Source organism: Choloepus didactylus, chromosome 19 (genome assembly GCF_015220235.1).
Source record: "Choloepus didactylus isolate mChoDid1 chromosome 19, mChoDid1.pri, whole genome shotgun sequence".
NCBI classification, from domain to species: domain Eukaryota; kingdom Metazoa; phylum Chordata; class Mammalia; order Pilosa; family Megalonychidae; genus Choloepus; species Choloepus didactylus.
In genome coordinates this window covers 34,581,607-34,599,306 of record NC_051325.1, presented here as the reverse complement: position 1 = coordinate 34,599,306, position 17,700 = coordinate 34,581,607, and the positions used below count along the sequence as shown (strand labels likewise).

The window sequence follows — 17,700 nt, the reverse complement described above, 5'->3', positions numbered from 1 at the left end:
CCTACAGGAAATACTAAAGGGAGCACTGCAGGGTGATAGAAGACAGGAGTGTGTGGTTTGGAACACAATTTTGGGACATGGTAGCACAACAATGTAAGTACACTGAACAAAGGTAACTATGAATACGGTTGAGAGAGGAAGATGGGGAGCACATGAGACACCACAAGAAAGGAGGAAAGATAATGACTGGGACTGTGTAACTTGGTGAAATCTAGAGTATTCAACAATTGTGATAAAATGTACAAATATGTTCTTTTACGAGGGAGAACAAGCAAATGTCAACCTTGCAAGGTGTTAAAAATGGGGAGGCATTGGGGGAGGGATGCAATCATCATAAACTAGATACTGTAACTAATAGAATCACTGTATTATGCTTCCTTTAATGTAACAAAGGTGATATACTAAGGTAAATGCAGATAAGAGGGGGGGATAGGAGAGGCATGTTAGACACTTGACATTGGTGGTATTGTCTGATTCTTTATGGTGGGCAATGTCCATGATCAACTGTACAAATACTAGAAATCACTTCATGAACCGGAACAAATGTATGACAATACAATTAGAAGTTAATAATAGAGGGGCATATAGGAAAGAACTATATACCTATTATAAACTATATACTACAGTTAGTAGTATTTCAACATTTTTTCATAAACAGTAACAAACGTACTATATCAATACTAGGAGTCAACAATTGAGGGGGGTTGGTTAGGGATAGGGGAGGATTAGAGTTTCCTTTTCTTTTTTTTTCTTTTTTCATCTTTCACTTTATTTCTTGTCTGGAGTAATGAAAAGTTTCTAATAATTGAACAAAAATTAAGTGTGATGGATGCACAGCTGTATGAGGGTACCCAGGGGCAAGTGATTGTACACTTTGGATCTTTGGATAATAGTATGGTATCTGAACAATCTCAATAAAAATGAAAAAAAAAAAAAAAAAAAAAGACTGACCATACCCAGTACTGTTGATGATTTCCACAAATGGAAAGGAGAGATGATGAAGGGGAATGAGGAAATTTGAGGGGTTGATAGATAAAATGCCCTTATCTCAACTTACTAAAAACTGTTTAAATGAAACTTTTAGAAAGCTGTGAATCATATATTACTTAGTTTCAGAAACTAAGTGAAACAATGTTTCACTCACTTCTATGCACTTTTCTTGACTCACAAAACAGTTGAAATGAAACTTCCTCTTAGAAACCTGTGAATCACATATATGACTTAGTTTTACATTTGTACTTGTCTTGATTTACTAATTTGCCACAAGTGGGAAGGAAGGATGATAAAGGGGAATGGGGAAATTTGGGGGGGAGGTTGATAGATATGTTCATTATCTTGTTTATGGTAATAGTTTCATGGCTGTATATCTGTGTCAAAATTTTCAAATTGTATATTTTAAATATGTGCAGTTTATTAAATGTCAATTATATGTCAATAAAGTAAGTCTATATTCTATAACCATTCTCTAATTGACAGTAAAAGAATATTCTATGTAAACAGAAATATGTATGTTTTAAACTGGTTGTTTTCAAAAAAAAAAAAAAAAATTGTAAGGCATACATCAGAAAATAAACATTTTTTAAAACACACAATAAAAGTGATAAAGGATAGCAAAAGGAATCATGAACAAATTTATTATCTGCTGCTGCATAAAGGCATCCTAAAATGTACAACTTAAATAACAATGATTTATTGTTTTTCCCAATTTCCCATTAGCCAAAAGTCACATGGCCAAGGATGGAGTCAGTGTTGAAGGGACAATGCAAGGATGTGAACATGAATATTTGGAAACATGATTCTTTAGAGAGCCTCCAATGTAACAGTCAAACACAATTCTTCCTCCAGATCCTAATAATTCATAACCTTCCCATATACAAAATACACTCACATCCTCCCAAGACTCCCACATTCTCATCATATTATGACATCAAGCTTAGATTGTTTTTTATTTTATTTTTCTATAAATAAGAAAAGTAGTGGATTTACAGAACAATCATGCATAAAATGCAGGATTCCCATATAACACCCCACAACCAACACCTTGCATTGGTGTGGAACATTTGTTACAATTAATGATATCACATTTTTATAATTGTACTATTAATTAAAGGCCTGAACTTAGGGTTCACTGTTTGTGTAGCATAGTTGCATTGATTTAAATTTTTTTTCTTTTTTCATATATACACTCTAAGAGTTCCCCTTTTAATTAGATTCAAATACATATTTCAGTGCTGTTAATTGCATTCACAATGTTGTGCTACCTTCACCATCATCCTTCACCAAAACATTTCCATCATTCCAAACAGGAATCCTCTATACTTTAAGCCCTAACTTTCCATTCTTTATCCCTATCCCATCCCCTGGTAACCTGTATTCTAGATTCTGACTATGAGTTCCCTTATTCTGTTTAAAATCAGTGAGATCATACACTATTTGACCTTTTGTGTCTGACTTGTTTCACTCAACCTAATGACCTCAAGATTCAACCATGTTGTCACAGGTACAAGGACTTCATTCTTTTTACAGCTGAATAATATTCCATGTATATATGTTTACCACATTTCTTTTATCCATTCATTGGTTGATAGACTCGGGTTTGTTTCCGTCTTTTGGAAATTGTGAATCATGCCACTATGAACATCAGTGTGCAAATACCTATTCAAGTCCCTGCTTCCATTTCTTTGGGGTATATATCTAGAAGTGGGATTGTGGGGTCATATGGCAGGCAATTCTATACTTAGCTTTCTGAGGAACCACCAAACTGTCTTCTACCACTGCTGCACTATTTTACATTCCCACCAGCTGTTTCTCCACATCCTCTCCAATACTTATTATTTTCTGTTTCTTTCTGTTTTTATTTTCTGTTTGTTTTTGTTTTTTGTTTTTTTATTTTTTTTAGTAGCAGCCATTCTTATGTGTGTCAAATGGTATCTTATTGTGGTTTTGACTTGCATTCTCTGATGGCTAATGATGTTGAGCATCTTTTCATGTGTCAAGCTTAGATTTGAAGAATAAGACCTCATCATCTAAACTGGGACTGGTTCCAAGAATAGATGAGGCTCTTTCAACTTGACCCACTTGATCCAGAAACTCACGAACTAAAACCTGTAAGTTATCTGCTAAACCTACAAACAATGAAATACAATGGCGATACAAGGATGAGGTAGCTACAATAGACACTCCTGTTCAAAAGAAGGGGGAGGCATTGTTCAGATGTGGCCCTCTTTTTCTAGCTAACCCGACTCAGCAAGTGAACTCACTGCCCTCCCCTCTATGTGGGACCTGACTCCCAGGGGTGTAAATCTCCCTGGCAACGCAGGATATGACTCCTGAGGATGAATCCGGACCTGACATGGTGGGATTGAGAACATCTTCTTGAAAAAAGGGGGATGTGAAATGAAATGAAATAAAGTTTCACTGGCTGAGAGATTCCAAATGCAGTCAAGAGGTCACTCTGGTGGGCACTCTTATGCACTATATAGATAACCCTTTTTAGGTTTTAAGGTATTGGAATAGCTAGAAGTAAATACCTGAAACTATCAAATTCCAACCCAGTAGACTTGACTCTTGAAAATGATTGTATAACAATGTAGCTTATAAGGGGTGACAGTGTGGTTGTGAAAGCTTTGTGGATCACACTCCCTTTATCCAGTGTATGAATGGATGAGTAGAAAAATGGGGACAAAAACTAAATGAAAAATAGGGTTGGAGAGTGATTTGGGTGTTCTTTTTTACTTTTATTTTTTATTCTTATTTTTACTTTTTCTGGTATAAGGAAAATATTCAAAAAATAGATCGGGGTGATGAATGCACAACTATATGATGGTACTGTGAACAGTTGATTGTTCATCATGGATGACTGTATGGTATGTGAATGTATCTCAATAAAACTGAATTTAAAAAAAAAAAGCATGGGGAGCCAGATTGGGAAATATTCAACAGTCACTGGTCCACAGTTATTCTGAAATTTAGTCAGGCACATATTGACCATTCCTTCTACTCTAGAAATAGGGATGTTCTTTGATTACTAAGAATTCCCATGCCCTAGTTATTCCCTAGCCCATTTTTAATATTGCTTTCGGCTCTACCCGCTGGGCACTGGATCCACCCTGAGACATCAGTCCTGATGAATCCTAAGAGATGGTCAGTGTTTGCAGCAGAGTGGCTTGCTTATGCTGCTCCTTCCAAGTCAAAAATTAAAGTCCTAAAGGACTCTTCATTTTGAACTTTCTCAAGTGTCTTTTAGTCCCTGTTTGTGGTACTTTTCTAATAAAATTATGTTTAAACTTGGTGGACCTTCATGAATTTGACTGGCATTGGCATCATGGCCCAACAAACACAACTATAATACTTTTCAAGGCAGACCTCTCTCCTTTCTCAATCAAACATTTTAGGTGTCTTTCTTGTATGTGGCATAGATTTGGGTTTGCTTTAGGATTCAAGAAATTTTTATGGGATTATTTAAGCATTTACATATATTGGTAGGGCAGATAAATATTTACTCTGAATTCTGTAACATTGTTTTAAATTATGTACTTAAACAGTATATTTTTTAATATTCATTAGGTAGTCTGTGTGGTTGTATGTATGTTTTGCTTTCTGATATTTAGGTTTCAGATATTTAATTAAATACAGCCTTTTATTTTAGTGGTCATCTTTATAATTATAACTTTTTATAGTACCATTAGATGTCATTCTCTCTTATAAAGTATCTACTAGTTCCCTACTAGAACAATGTTGCAATTATCATATTTTCTCTTTCTCTCCCTTCATATCAGCATCCAGTATAAGTCAATACAATTTTCTTTATTATATCACCTCTATATTTCCAAATTTATCAGCCTTCCCTGATGTTCTTTGACTCAGAGCTAATAGAGATGAGGCAATTGGCAAAAGTTAGTCTACATGTCATCCCCCCACCCCACCCCCCAATTCCCATTCCTTTTAATTTAAGACTGAGTTTTCTACTTCTTGTCTTTTGGGATTTTTACCCTTAGAACCCAGGTATCATTCTGTAAGGAAGCCCAGCAGCCTGTGGAGAGGCCCACATGTAGAAGCCCAAATGAAGAGGAGCCAAGAACCCTGGCCCTCATGCTGAGCTGAGTCTCCAACCAGCAGTCAGAACCAACTTAGCAGCCATGGGAGCATCCACGGTGGAAGTGGCTCCTCCTGCCCCTGGTCAAGCCACTGCTGGTGACACCATGTGGAGCCGAGATGAGTCTCTCCTGCTGAGGTCGCCCAAACTTCAGATTCATGAGCTAAGTGGAGGATTGTTGTTGTTTGAAGCCATTAAGCTATTTTGTTATGCAGCAAGAGATAAATGGAACAATAAGTAGCACTTGAAGCTTTCTTCTAAACCAAGGTCTTAGGATGCCCAACCAAGCCAAGAAAAGTGGTTCCCAGGGTGCTAAATGGCAAGCCAAGGACAACAATTCTACCTACTCCTGCACTCAGGGAACTCCTCATTCTAATTCAACCACTGGTGCTGACTAACACAAAACAATATATTGCCTAATATGCAGATGGCCTGGATAGCACCTGGATACTGTTTTCTTGGTTCAGAGAGAGAAATAGAGAGAGGGTGAGAATAAATGATAAAGTAAAGGAGGGAAAGTGTTAACATGAAGTAAGAAAGGGGCACAGGTTTGTTACTTGTACAATTATTATTTTGAGATTTACTGTAACTTTTAAATTGCTTCCAAATAAAAAGATTTTTTAATGGATTGGAGAAATTGGGGTGGCTCAAATTGATGATGAGATCCAGTGCTGGTGCGTGCTCCATAGAAACAAAGGAAAAAGCATCATTGTTTAACAAGTGAGAGATACAATGGCAATTACCTTGTGGAAGAATATGCACAAAAACGCAGAAGGCTGGGCATCAACCTGGCGGCATAAGATATCCCCTGGAAAAGTCTCCCCTTAGAAACAATTAAAGGACAAATCCCACTTGCTTGGAACTCTGGAAGATGATAGAGTCTGGAAAAGGACTCCAGAATTGCTGAATTGAAAAAAGGGGGGTGGGGGGGAACCACCATAATAAAAGGTAGGAGATCCACCACCCGGACCTGCCAGTCTGGACCCCTCTCCCTCATTGGGTCCCTCGGCTTCAAAGTCTCACAGAGGTGGCATGGCCTGGGAACCCCCTGACCCGAGGCGGACCACAGAGCCTCTCTGAGCAGGGAGTCAACACCCCCCGCATATCCAGGCACAGGGACCCAAGGCCACAGAGACCGGGGCAGAACCTATGTGGCTGGCAGATGTGTCTGTACAAAGGACCCCCCAGGAAACAAAAGATACCAGGGCAGAACTGTTGGCAAGAGGTGCACACATCCTACCCAGTCTCTGATTGCTGGAGACCTAAACCGAAAACAGGCCTTTTTGAAGATAAAGCCATCTGGCTCCCTGGGATGGGAAACCCTAATGGGAAGATGCCAGATGCAGAAAAGCCTCACAGGGATAAAAAATAATAATAATAAAATTTTTAAAAAGCAGAGGAAACTGAACTGCTGTAAAGCAGGACAGGTCCAAGCACTGCAAAGTGTAATGACAAGTGAGAGAGAACAGTTAAACAAATCACAGGAGCTGGGAAGAAAATTCTGCACAAAATAGGTACAGAAGACCCGAGAAAATCTGAAAAGTTAAACACGGGCTGCTCTAAAGAGTCAGTATAAGCTGGACCAAGAGTAAAAGAATTATCTTAACACAGAGCCAATCTATAATAAAACACTTGGCAAGAAGGAGAAATTGACCTTCAGAGTAAACACATCAAAATAATCAGATGTCCAGAGATCAAAAAAGTACAAGCCATACTAAGAAACAAAAAGATACGTCTCAGTCAAGGAAAAAAACTAAAACTTCAAAGGAGACATAGACTTTGGAGCAACTAATCAAAGAAGTTCAAAAAATATCTCCTAAATCAATTCAAGGAGATGAAGAAAAATATGGATAGAAATATACTAAATATGTATATAGAGCTAAAGGATATTAAGATGATAATGTGTGAACAAAAAGAAGAATTAGAAAGTTTAAAAAGAAACAACAGAAATTATGGGGATGAAATACACAAAAATTGAGATTAAAAATGCATTAGACACATGCAGCAGAAGTCTTGAACAAGCAGAAGAAAGAATCAGCTGCGATGGTCCTGGTGACTGAAACGTGCCTGATAATATAAAACTGGCAAAATCATATCAGAAACGTGCGTGGAAACAAGTACAAATAACAGAACTTCTATTTGTTTAATCCAGCACACTTTACTTCTGGGTTTTATCCATGGCAAACTAACCAAAAGACCCAAAAAGGTATGGGCAGATCCCTGGCAATGTGGAATATGACTCCTGGGGAGGAATCTAGACCCGGCATCATGGGATGGAGAACATCTTCTTGACCAAAAGGGGGATGTGGAAGGAAATGAAATAAGCTTCAGTGGCAGAGAGATTCCAAAAGGAGCCGAGAGGTCACTCTGGTGGGCACTCTTATGCACAATTTAGACAACCCTTTTTAGGTTCTAGTGAATTGGAGTAACTAGCAGTAAATCCCTGAAACTATCAAACTACAACCGAGAACCCATGAATCTTGTAGACAATTGTACAAAAATGTAGCTTTTGAGGGGTGACAATGTGATTGGGAAAGCCATATGGACCACACTCCCTTAGCCCAGTGTATGGATGGATGAGTAGAAAAATGGGGGGGGGGGGGGGGAGGCACCCAGTGTTCTTTTTTACTTTAATTGTTCTTTTTCACTTTAATTTTTATTCTTATTATTTTTGTGTGTGTGGTAATGAAAATGTACAAATATTAGTTTTGTGATGAACGCACAACTATATAATGGTACCGTGAACAACTGAATGTACGCTTTGTATGACTGCATGGTATGTGAATATATCTCAATAAAAATGAATTAAAAAAAAAGATACGGGCAGAAAGGTACTCAAAAAAACATTATTTAAAATATTGAGAAAATGGAAAAGGCCTAAAAGTTCAATAGTAAAGTACAGCTCAGGATGAAATAGTGTATACTAGATAAAATGTATAATTATGTACAAATGGAACTGCTTGTGGAATAATGATACATGATAATCACATTATTCAAAATTGCATCTATACTGTGCTAGCTTTTATGCAAAAAAAAGTCTCTTCATTGACATAATGAAACATAGGAAAATGATGCCTTCTGTACGTGGCATTTCCTCCTTTCATTTGATGCCCATTAATTTTGTATAGCATTTTTTGTGACAGGTACCAAGTTCCAACTAAGAAGAAAAGGTCAGAACACTCAAGGCCTAAACAATTAAAAGCAGCCCTGGAAACCAGCTATCCGTACAAAAAAATTAAATGCCAATTCCCTACCTCATTCCTTGGACCAAAATTAATTCCAGGTGGTTTAAAATAATTACAATGTGTAAAAGCAAGAATGAAAAGATTATAGAGCTTTGTATGACTGCATGGTATGTGAATGTATCTCAATAAAAATGAATTAAAAAAAAAAGATATGGGCAGAAAGGTACTCAAAAAAACGTTATTTAATGTTAATTAATGTTGAGTTGAGAGCCAGGAAATATATTCCTGAACATGGCAATAAAGGTAGAACTACGGAAGAAAATATTGAATAGGCAGCATTAAATGTTTAATGTTAAACTACTGTGTGTCAAAAGATATCATTTTGAGTTTATCCCTATTGTTGCACATATCAATAGTTCATTCCTTTTATTTATGAGTACTGCTCCTTTGTACGGATATATCAGCCATACGTTTATCCATCCACTTTTTGATGGGCATTTCAATTGCTACCATTACTAATACAGCTGTTCTGAACACTCAGGTACACGTCTTTGTATGGACCTGTGCTTTCATTTCTCTTAGGTAAATACCTAGGAATGGAATGGATGGATTATGTGGTGGGTGAATGTTTAAGAAAATAGCAAATTGTTTTCCCAAGTGGTTGGCCGTTGCACATTCCCACCAGCAGTATGCGAGGTCTAGTTGTTCCACATCCCACCAATATTTGGTATTAGTCACTCTCTTTAATTTTAGCCATTCCAATCAGTGTAGTGGTATCTCACTGTGGTTTAAACCTGCATTTCTTTAGAACTATTTTCCAAAAAATAAATGCTGTATAATTCCACTTACATGAAATTTTGGAAAATTCAGAGTAAGCTCTAATTACACAAAGCAGATCAGTGGTTGCCTGGGGATGTAAGGGGTGGATGGAGAGGCCAGAAGAGAGGAATTTCAAGGGAGCTTGAGGACACTTTGTGAGCTGATTGATATGTTCATTATGTTTATGGTGATGACGGTTTAATGGGTAAACGCGTAAGTAAAAACTTACCAGATTGTATACTTTAAATATGTTCAGTTTATTATGTGATTATACCTCATTAAAAGCTTAAAAATAAAATAAATCCCAAAGTGAAATAGAAAAATAAAGGTATTATAAATAGTTAAAAGACAAGTGACAAACCAAGACATGTATGAGAAAGTACTGATACTTTTAAAATATAACAAGTTAAATTCATTAAGGAAAATATGAAACCTTTAGTAACAAATGGACAAATGACATGAACTATCAGTATAACCCCTAAAATGGCCAAAAACATAAATGAAGATTAAAACTACAATGAAGTATGGTTCTTAACTATCAGATTTTCGCAGATGAAAAGATTACCAAATCCAAGTTTGACAATGTATAAATAGAAACAAGTCTTGTCATCAGACTCTCCTGTTAGGACTAAATGGGTAAATTTTGAAGACACTAAGCTATACCTTTCAGAAGCCTTAGAAATGTTCATGTTCTTTGACTCAGAAATTCCACTTTTAGGAATGTATGCTGAGGAGATAACCAAAATCCATAGCAAAAAGATTAATGTATGCACAAACATAATCATAGCAGCATAGTTTAAAATAATGAAATCCTGGAAACTACGTAAATGTCAGAAATGAGGGAATGGTTAAATAAAGTGGATATTTTCATAAAGTGTAATGCTATGTCACCCTTAAAAATGATAAGTGTATTATTTTTCAATAATAAAACATGAGTCTAATAGTGTATTATTCACTCAAAGAGCAATTTAAGAATCTTGTATATATGATTGAACCCATTTTGTAACAAATACACACACAAATAGGTAATCCCAAAATATTGCGGTCCTATCAACAGCTGCTATATTTGCTCCATCTGCTGAAAGCGTAAATTCAGTGCTTCCCAAAATACAATGCAGTCATGAGGCATAAATATTTTACTGAAGACTACATGGGAAGATGTAGAAGTCTGCATCACTGCTATGCAGCAAATCTTCATAACAGTTCCCTTTAAACATTTCTGATTTTCTCTCAGGTTCCTTTTCAGCCACCTGCCACCCCACCCCTGCCCAGCTCCCAGGCCCCGGGCCTCCAGTCATTCTAGTCTTCCACCAACTCCCACCTCCTCCAATTCCCACCCTTCCTACATGAAGACAATTTGCTCTCTCCTCTCGTATTCACATTCTTACACTCATAACCAGGTCAGCGGGTAATAAAGTTTCTTAGGATTTATTGTCCTCAGACAGCAGCATGGGAAAATAGCAATTATTGATTTATTGTCATAAATGCTTTTTTGATAATGAGATACCCTAAAAGGTTATACAAAGATATGTGATTATGGATGATTTTTTAATACCTATTTTTTCTACTTCCTAATTTTTTCTACAATAAACACATTATTGAGAAATATTAATATTCTAACAGAGGCATGATAATTATAAAGCATGCAGACTCACACTGGAAAAACATTTTCCAATTTTCTACTCATTTCCCCACTCTCTGTCGAGGATTCACAAGGATCCATGGAGCAGAATGGCTATAAATGGCCCAAAAATGATTAATAGTTTATTAATTATCCTTCTGCTATTCCAAATAATTGATTAAGAATATAACTATAAAAAGAAACAGTTCTGTTAATACACAAATTTAGAAAAGTTGCTTCTTGAAGAAACAATACCAAAATTTTGTCAATCATGAACCATCAAGAGATGAGAAATGAGCCCTGGAAAATACAAAATACCACCTCCCATGCCCAACCCCTCCACCCACAGTGAAGGGAGCGGGACAGAAGTGGGAGGATACTAAAGAAGGTATTGTAACATTTCTGTTTATAAAGTCTTTTTGAAAGATTTTTCCCAGTCAAAATCTCTCTTAAAATTTCTTCCAGATAAATGACCTCCACCTCTGTCAGAAAGCAATAAATCAAGTACAAACAAGAAAAAATAAGGACATAGGGAAATTTACTAAACAGTTAACAAACCTGAAGTAATTAATACAGAGAACATTCTAGAAAAAAAATTCTCTCCAGAATCTATGGAAGAGTCACAGAAACTAACAAAGATTGAGTTCACAATCAAAATTTTAAAAATAAAATTAAAGCCAGAAATTATACACTCCATACTCTTAGCCCAAAACAAAATATGAGAAAGTAATATAAAGAAAAAAACAAGTATTTACTCTCTAGAGAATTCATACTGAACACCATATTAAAATAGTGGGATAAAACAAAACACAAAAAATACCTGCTGAGCTATAAGATACTGACTTACCCCTCCCCTCTCAGCTTCCGCTGATCTGTCAGCTAGGCCAAGACTTCCAGGGCAGGAGGTGGGAAAATTCATTTCTGATGTGGTGCAGGAGACCAAGAGAATTTTAAGAAGTGATGGAGTTGACCTGTATCCTGATTGTGGTGGCATTTAATGGGTACAGAGTTTCTTTTTGGGGTGATGAAAAGGTTTTGGTAATGGATGCTGTGCTGGTTTGGATGTATTATGCCCCCCAAAACGCCATGTCCTTTAATGCAATCTTGTGGGGGCAGACGTATTAGCATTGATTAGGTTGGAATTTTTGGATTATGTTGTTTCCATGGAGATGTGAACCACCAACTGTGGGTAATACCTTTTGATTAGATTATTTCCATTGAGGAGTGGCCCTGCCCATTCAGCATGGGCCTTGATTAGTTTACTAGAGCCCTATAAGAGCTCAGACAGAAGGAGCTCGGTGCTGCGGCCAAGAGAGACATTTTGAAGATGGCCAATGAGAGTAGACTTTGCTACTCCAGAGGTTGCCTTGGAGAAACTAAGAAAATACCTCCAGATGCCTGGAAAGAAATGTCCCTGTGAGAAAGCCATTTTGAAACACAATCTGGAAGTAAAGGAAGAAGACACCAGCCACGTGCCTTCCCAGACAACTAAGGTGTCCCAGACACCACTGGCCATTCTTCCGTGAAGATACCCTATTCTTGATGCCTTAGCTTGGAAACTTTCATGGCCTTAAGACTGTAACTTTGTAACCAAATAAACCCCCTTTATAAAAGCCAGTCCATTTCTGGTATTTTGCATAAGGGCAGCATTAGCAAACCAGAACAGATGGTGTCACTGATAGTGGCACAATATTGTATATGTGATTAACATCATTAATTGTATGCATGAAAGAGGTTGTGACAGGAAATTGTGCTGTATATGTAAACACAATAAACATATTTCTTTAAATACAGGCAAGCACAGTTTTGTGTTGTTTGATTTTGTTTTAGGTGTCGAACATACATTAACAAATTGCTCTTCAAAATATGTTGTATCAATTTAAGCACACAGGAACAGTACCCTTTTATCCCTGTTTTGTCTCTGCTTTGCCAACAGTACCCAGGAAGCATATTTCCAGATCGGGTGTCATTTTCCATGTACTCAGCCAATTTATGCAGCAGCCAATTAGATGGTCTGACCAAATCTGTTCACCTGATGACAGAGATTCCTGGGTTTTCTCTAGCTCACTGCCCAAGTTCTGACCTCATTTGAAGTCTAATATAGGTTAGAGCTCCAGGCAAGTGGCACAGGTAGCTCTGTCCCTGCCCAGCCCACTGCACCGCCCCAGGCCATGTCCTCAGGCATGACATTTCTACCTATGGCTTTTGTTGTACCTGGTTCCTGGCTTTGATGACCTTGAGTAACCTGGACTCCTCCACACTAAGAAGAGGGTAATGTGGAGAGGGGAGGCAAAACCAGAAGCATTAGGTACATCTATTTTTTAAAGGAAGGAAAATTTTTTAATGGATTTCTATAAAAGGGGGGAGGAAAGAGAGCGGAGGGGACATGTATAGACACTAGGCTTCTCTGAACATATCCTGTTTTGTAGATTAAATTTTGGTATCATTTAGATTTTTATCTAATATAAAAGTATCACAATTTAAAACATAATCCCTAAAAATTAAAAGCAAAGGAATCAAATAAACCTGTATCTTGGATTGGTGGTATAATCACTCAAAGAGGAGCTATCTGAATGGGCCTTAAAAAGAGTAATTTGAGTGAATATAGCCTAAGGACAAAAATAACTGCAAAAATGTTTAACTGTTTTCAATAATCATATTGATTTTTTTATGCATGTGTTGTGGGATAAAGCAAATGAATGTTAGTGTCATTGATGGGTATAAAAAAGATAAGGTTTGGTTAAAGTCCTGTGGTCCTAAATTTGAATTGGAAGTTTTAGTATAAACTCACGATGTATATTTTATTTTTAAAATGTTTTCTGCCTCTGTCCACTGAAAAGACCTAGAAATGCTGATCACCAACCTAGTAGCAATGATTGCTCCTAGCGCCCTTATTGTGGTCTCTAGATACCATTTTCCAAAGTTTCCTTGAAGAAATTGCTGTTTTGGGGTCTGAAGGAAAAATGTCATACCCGGAATATTTCATCGCACTGAAAAAAGGTAACCTATCAAAGACTACTGGGGTCATGTTAATTGAGAATCAACCTGAAGAGGCTATTTCTTGACAAAAATGGGGAAATGTGAGCCTCAACAAAAAATAACTGCAAATAACTGAGCCTGAAAACACATTTAAAACTGGTAAATGCAGGTAAAGAATTTATCCTCACTTTCCTGCATAAAAACTGTACCTCAGATAAGATACTGTTGATGAGAGGGAGTTTCTCTTTTTAGAACTATTTCCAGCTAATAATGAAGAGAGAATAATAGAACTTAAATATCACCATTTTGTAACCTGCAATGCATCAATAGATCTAGGCAGTGTCATGTCTGCCAAAATCACAATAAAAGGACAATAAGACATTTTGACGGAAGTACACACCACCACCTTCAAAGTAGTTTTGACCAAAAAAAAAAAATCAAAGCTGCATCTGATCAAGCTCACACTCTGTCAATCTCTAGGCTATACTAGGACAGAGGAAGACTGTTAGATACCACCATGCAGATTCAGTGAGCAAATTCTGAAATGTGGGAAATTCTACAGGAAAAATTAATGTGAATCTTCAACCAATACAATGCAAGGAAAATAAAAACAGAGGGATGGTAGGGTAATGTAGCTTAAGAGACTTAAGAGATATATCTACCAATTACAACATGTGAAATTTATGTGGATTCTGATTCCATGATTTTGTATAAGAGAGGGAAAGAGATTTGGAGAAATTTGAATAGTTACTGTATAGCTGATAATATTAAGGAAATATTGTTAATTTATTAAGTTTGATAACAGTATTATAGGTGTGTTTTTTAAAGAGTCCTTATCCCCTAGAGATTTCCATTAAAATAAATGTAGGTCATCAGTCACCTTGAGCAGGGCAAGTGCCTTGGTCCGAACAGGTGGACCAGGGCAGTGGGAGAGCAGACTGAATAAATGCAGATCAGTGGGTTCTACTCATTCCTCCAGCTCTGATCCACTCTTGTAGCAGGGATCTAATCAGGCTTGTGTCTTCCTTGTTCCTGAGTAGCCAGAGATCCCATATGAACAGCCTTTCTGCAGCAGCTCCCTGCTCCACATGTCCAGATGGGAATTCCAGACCAGTGTTGTCTCCCAGGATACTGACACAGCATCCACGTTTACTGGTGCTGGGGCCACCACAGTTGGTGTGACTGCCTCAGAGGCTGGCATTGGGACAGTGTTTGGCAGCTTGATCATCAGCTATGCCAGGGACATCACGTCCGTTTATAAGGAGCCTCCTCCAGGAATGTTTGTTGACCCTGATACTGTTGACATGACTAAGATTCATGCATTGCTCACAGGCCCATCTGACACTCTTTGTGAAGGGGGCTTCTTCCTGTTCGTGTTTCTTTGTCTGCCTGACTATCCCATCCACCCACCTCAGGTCAAACTGATGACAACAGGCAAGAACACTGTGAGGTTTAACCCCAACTTCTGCCGCAGTGGGAAAGTCTGCTCAAGTATTCTAGGTTTGTGGACTGGCCCCGCCTGGAGTCCAGCCCACAGCATCCCTTCTGTGCTCATCTCCATTCAGCCCCTCATGACTGAGAACCCCTATCACAGTGAGCCTGGCTCCAAACAGGAGAGAGATCCAGGAGAATGCAAAAACTACAATGAATGTATCTGACACACCATCAGAGTGGCGGGCAGTCTGTGACCTGATGGAAGGAAAGTTCCCTGCCCTGAACCACTATGGTGGGTGACGGAGAAGTCCTTCCCGGAGTATTATGACTTCTATAAGGTGGCTTGCAAAGATCTCCTACATCTTCAAGACCAGACAATGCATGACCCTTTTGGAGAGAATCAGGGCCACTTTGACTATGAGCCCTTCTTGATGTGTCTGGAATGATTCTTCCAAGACTGCTGGAGAAGCTCCATAAAGAGGACCCCGAAATGGACTTTGATAGCAGCTCCTGGGGACAGAGACAGATTTGCACAGGAGACTGAGCATTTAGACCTGATCCCCCCAACTCGAGAGTCCCGGCAAAGTCCTCCCCCCCGCCACCCCATCACCCCCAGGGATGGAGAGGCACTGTGTATCTCCCTCCAAACGTGACATCATCCCGCAAGATAGCAAGAACCAGCAGGCTTGGACCCCAGGGTGTGGGAGTGGGCGCTATTCCCAATCTGACCTCCTTGGTTCTCGAGCCTCTGGGGCCATGTTCATCTGATATCAAGGGACAAGTTACCTGTACAGGAGCACCTAGCACAAGGACCTCCGGCAAACAAAACAACCAACACACCTGTCCACAGAGCCAGCTCCTTAGGGACGGGTGGGAGACAGAAATTGCAATTCTAAGAGGGAGTGTGCCGAAATGGTTTTGGAGAATAACTGGAAGGGAGCTTGGGGTGGGAGCTGTCTGTGACACTTACCCAGTCTGGGTGGTTGTCTGTCTGTCCGTCTGTCTTCTGTCTTGACACAGGACTTTCCAATGCTGTGTTGCTCCCTGCCTCCCTTCCCCATTTCCCACAGGCCAGCATAATCTTGTTTTTCCTAATTTATAGTCACTGTTCTTGACCGAAAAAGAGAAAGAGTCTAGGCTGCTGTATCAGTAAGCTTCACCCAGCACCTGAGCACCTTTCTCCCCTGCCCCCCAGCTCTTCACCCTTTTCTCGGTGGAAGACAGGAGGCAAATGTGACTGGGACTGAACCAAACTCTTGGTGAAACCTACCCAGGCACCATAAGAAGCTGCAAATACTATTTGTTTCCGCAATCGCTGATTTGAAAAGTTCCCAACACAGGCAGCTGTTGTGTGTATGGGATTAGAGTCACTACATAGAATAGTCTCTTACGGATTTCCCTAAATACTAGTCGGAATGAGGATATTTCTTTTGGGGGTGGGGCAGAGGGGGAAACTGTTGCTACTGCGATTGTATTTTGTTTGGCTGTCCTGCTGTGCTTTCACCCCAGCCTGCATACCCCCTCCTCATGGGGAGCAAGGGTAGCCAACGGCAGAAGGGGATTGGGGCGGGGACTCTGGAGACTCCTCCCCTTTTCTCCCCTCCCCCACTCCCTTCCAGCAGCTCTTTGTCCCTGGCTCTGATGGAGCTTCTGGCTGTGTCACTTCTCTGTCTGCCTTTAGCTGCCCTGATCCTTCAGCTGGTTGGCTCAGAAGACTGTGCTTTAGGTGCTGGGCATCCCAGGACTCCATCCCTCCCCTTTCTGACGTGTTCTCCCCAGCACTTCCCCGGTTCTTCCTGTTTTATGCTCCCAGCGGGGTAGGGTGATGCCTGTGAGCAGGGCCTGTCAGTATCCCACCACCTGGGAGGGAGAGAGTAACTGCCAAGCGCTGCTACGAAGGTCTCCGCCTTGTGGCTCAGGGGTCTCCCCTGGGGGAGGAGGGGCTTGGGGAAGGCAAGTTTATCTCTGACCCCTGAAGGCTCGGTCTGTTCACGTGAAAGGGACCCTGCTTCCAATTTCCCTCTTCCATTTCCAGAGCCAGTCCAGGGCTTAGAGGAATGCCCTTGGTCGGCGGGTCCAGTGTGGTCTGTCATCCATTCTCAGCGTTCCCATTTTCAAGCGACCGTCCTGTCCTTGGTCCTGCCATCCCCAGAGCACGTCTGGCACAGTGGCCTGACTTCAACATGGTTAATCTTGGGTTGAGGAAGTATATGCACAGAAGTCAAAGAGATTTCTTTATATCTGACTGGACATAAATGAATTTGTTTTTGTGTGTTTTTTTTCTTTTTGGTGCACTAGAGTTTGTTTTGGGAAAAAATATATATATACATAAAATATATATATATATGTAGGTGAAATGTTATGATATCTGGGATTTGTTTCAAAGGAAGGAAAATCCAAGGAGGAGAAAATAAATGGATTGGCCATGGGTTGGCAATTGTTGGATCCAGATGACAAGTACATGGGGGCTCAATATATAACCACCTGGCTTTCACAGACATTTCTATGTTCCATAATAATAAGCTAAAAAAAAATACTGCTTATATAAATATCAATGTTGACACTAC

At 39.2% G+C, this 17,700-nt stretch overlaps 1 pseudogene; it reads left to right on the top strand.

The window, feature by feature from the left end:
* The first annotated feature begins 14,946 nt into the window (after positions 1 to 14,946).
* On the top strand, positions 14,947 to 15,685 carry LOC119515811 (annotated as a pseudogene).
* The last annotated feature ends 2,015 nt before the right edge of the window (positions 15,686 to 17,700 follow it).